This window comes from Chanodichthys erythropterus, chromosome 24 (genome assembly GCF_024489055.1).
Source record: "Chanodichthys erythropterus isolate Z2021 chromosome 24, ASM2448905v1, whole genome shotgun sequence".
Classification (NCBI taxonomy): Eukaryota; Metazoa; Chordata; class Actinopteri; order Cypriniformes; family Xenocyprididae; genus Chanodichthys; species Chanodichthys erythropterus.
In genome coordinates, this window is record NC_090244.1 from 1,244,646 (window position 1) to 1,248,475 (window position 3,830).

Genomic DNA, 3,830 nt, shown 5'->3' on the forward strand with positions numbered 1-3,830 from the left:
AAAAGAAAAGAAAATGAGGTCATATCATGCATGCTGGGATTTCACAAATCCTTAAATCAGCAACATTCTTCAATATAAATATTAAAATATATAATCCAAAAATTCTGTTCATATCAGGCATGCGTATTAGGAGTTTTTAAATCTTATTAGGTTAGCTTTTATTTCATTTTACCTGATTTTGTGTGTGTATATATATATATAATTTCTTTAATGTTTATATGCAATATTCTAAATAATTGTATTTAACAATAATTATTATTTATTAATAAATATATGTATAATTATAAATATAAAATTATATATATTCTAATATTTGCATTTATACCTGCTTTTGTATTTTATGTAAAGTGTATTCTTTTAGTCATTATTTTTATCATTTTATATATATATATAATTATATTACAGTGCCCTCCACAATTAATGGCACCCTTAGTAAATATGAGCAAAGGTGGATGTGAAAATAAATCTGCATTGTTTATCCTTTTGATCTTTCATTCAAAAAATTCACAAAATTCTAACCTTTCATTGAAGGAAAACAGGTGAAAGTGGGAGGAAACTTACATTATGAAATAAATGTTTATCTCCAATACATGTTGGCCACAATTATTGGCACCCCTAGAAATTCTTATGCGTAAACTATCTCTGAAGTATATTTCCATTCATATTTACATTGTTTTAGCACACCAAGGTGACTAGGAGCATGAAATTGTCCAGCCATGACTTCCTGTTCCACTGGAATATAAACATGAGGAAACACAAAGACCAAATTCCCGTAATCATTCATCACAATGAGGAAAACCAAAGAATATAGTTCTGATGTGCAGCAAAAGATTGTTGAGCTTCACAAAATAGAAAGTGGCTATAAGAAAATAGCTGAAGCACTGAAAATCCTCATTTCCACCATCAGGGCAATAATTAAGACGTTTCAATTAACTAAAGATGTCACAAATCTGCCTGGAAGAGGATGTGTGTCTAAATCGTCCTAATGCGCGGTGAGGAGGAGAGTTTGAGTGGCCAAAGACTCTCTAAGGATCACAGCTGGAGAATTGCAGAGATTAGTTGAGTCTTGAGTCTCAGAAAGCCTAAAAAAATTATCGAACATCATCTAAATCCCCACAAGTTGTTCAGGAGGGTTTCAAGAAAAATCCTCTGCTCTCATCCAGAAACAATCTCCAGCATATTCAGTTGTCAGACAAGACTGTAACTTCAAACGGGACCGGTTTCTATGGTCAGATGAAAATAAAAAAGAGCTTTTTGGCAGCAAACCCACCAGATGGGTTTGGTGCACACATGGATAAAAAGTACCCCATGTCCAACGGTTAAATATACTGCTGGATCTTTAATGTTGTGGGCCTGTTTTTCTGCTGGAGGTCCTGGACATCTTGTTCAGATACATGGTATCATGGATTCTATCAAATACCAACAGATAAAAAATCAAAACTTGACCGCTTCTGCAAGAAATCTTATAATGGGTTAGATCATCCGTTGGGACAATGATCCAAAACAAACATCAAAACCAGCACAAAAATGTGTCACTGAGCACAAAATGAAGCTTCTGCCATGGCCATCCCAGTCCCCTGACCTGAACCCTAAAGAGAATGAGTGGAGTGAACTGAAGAGAAGAAGCACCAACATGGAGCTGGAATCTGAAGGATCTGGAGAGATTCTGTATGGAGGAATGATCTCTGATCTCTGGTCAGGTGTTCTCCAAACTCATCAGGCGTCATAGAAGAAGACTCAGAACTGTTCTCTTGGGAAAAGGAGGCTGCAAAAAGTTTTGAATAAAAGGGTGCCATTAATTGTGGCCAATGAGAAAAACATTTATTTCATAATGTAAGTTTCCCCTCACTTTCAATTATTTTCCTTAAATGAAAGGTTATAATTTTGTGAATTTTTTGAATGAAAGATCAAAAGGATAAACAATGCACATATATATATATATATATATATATATATATATATATATATATATATATATATATATATATATATATATATATATATATATATAATTATTTAACAATAATTATTTGTTAATATTTAATTTAATTTGCCATAGTGACATTTCTCATTTACATTTAATTTAACTTAATGTGCTAAAATAACTAAAACTGAAATAAAATAATAAAAAATAGACATAAAAAAAACTAAAAAACAAAAAACAAAAACCTGAACAATAATGAAAACTAATTGAAACTATTAGTAACTAAAATAGCATATCTGTGTTATATCTAAAATAACACTGTTACGAATTACATGCCAAAGTTGAATTACGGCTCCTGACTCATCAAACCGCACTAATAATAATGCTCTTCTGCATATTCGATCATATCTGCTTTCGTGGGGAATAGAGGTCATTCTGTCCAAGCCAGAGGTCAAAGGTCAGAGGTTCCTGTAGATGGAGGTTCACCCTGGACGTGGATCTGACCAATGAGAGCGCAGCGGCCGAGTGTTGTGTCCCTTTCCCATGGTCCAACGCATATTCACACAATGCTAATGACTCCGGCCCTATTGATCCTCGCCCCTGCTGTCGCTCACGTCACACATCACGTCTGTCGGACAAACACACAAGTACAAATATTATATTTTAGCATAACTTGTCTTACTATGCTGAGAAAGAAACCCACGACTGATCAATCAGTGATCTTCTCTAATCAATAACTGATTACATTGAGCACACAAACACATCTGCTGAGGTTCACTATTCTCCTCTGACTCTTCATGTCATAGTGATTGATAATACTGATTTAAGAATGTTTAGATATTTGTACTGACAAATATCAAGGAAGAATACTTAAATTTTGAAGTAGAAAGACTGAAATAGTATTAGTATTTTCTTGTAAAACCCTCCAATGATCTTTGTTTTATTTACAACTTTGAAAAATCATTTTTACTGGTGATTTGAAACCACTAAACGTGCCCAAACTGACCCATCCTGTCCTCTGGATGAATGTAAACAGAAAGCGAGTGAGTTTCTCTGATCTCACAGCTGTTTTGCTATTGTCCTGCAGGGTGAGGGGCGGATCGGCCGATACAGCTGCTCTCTGGATCAATAACCGCATTTGCTGCGCATGCGCACACGCACAAGACCCGTCGCACGTCATAATTACTCTGCGTTCAGCTGTTGACCATTTATTTTTTATTTATTTATATATATAAAAGGTATTTTTAAAAATTAAAAATAAAAATTAATATTTTAAACAATATTTACACTTGCGGTAAGTGTGTCAGATTAGCTAAAAAAAATCACTTCATTAGTTTACCATGGTTATGTTGACCAAAAATGGGATGAACAATATTTTATGTGTTTACATGTTTTGTCAAAGAAAATTTATGATATTTACACTTGCTGAAAAAGACCACTTCATGTGGAAAAATATTGCACATCTTAAAATATTTATCAGAAATCTTTCTTGGTCTAATTTTTATATTTTATACATGTTACTACCTACTTTCACTAATTATTCCCTAATATTTACTAGATTTAACTTAACGTTTCAACAGTTAATCGACTGCTGCACATTTGACAAATATAACTTTTTATTTGAATTCATCACGAGTCTGTTGTAACTTATTGTATTCAGTTCAAAGATGCAGAATGATCCCGATGAAATCAGAAATGATATAACTGGAAACAAGAGGAAATCATGGTCGATAGCAGGAATATTTAATGATGTGTGTGTGCTGGGCGTGTGTCACGTGTTCAGGGGGTGCGCGAGCAGCGCGAGCAGCAGCGCGAGCTTCAGTCAGTGATCGGATCTCTGGAGAGTCATGACGCGCTCCGGACTCGCGCGGGTTTAACGCACGGAATGATTGTGAATTATCGATAA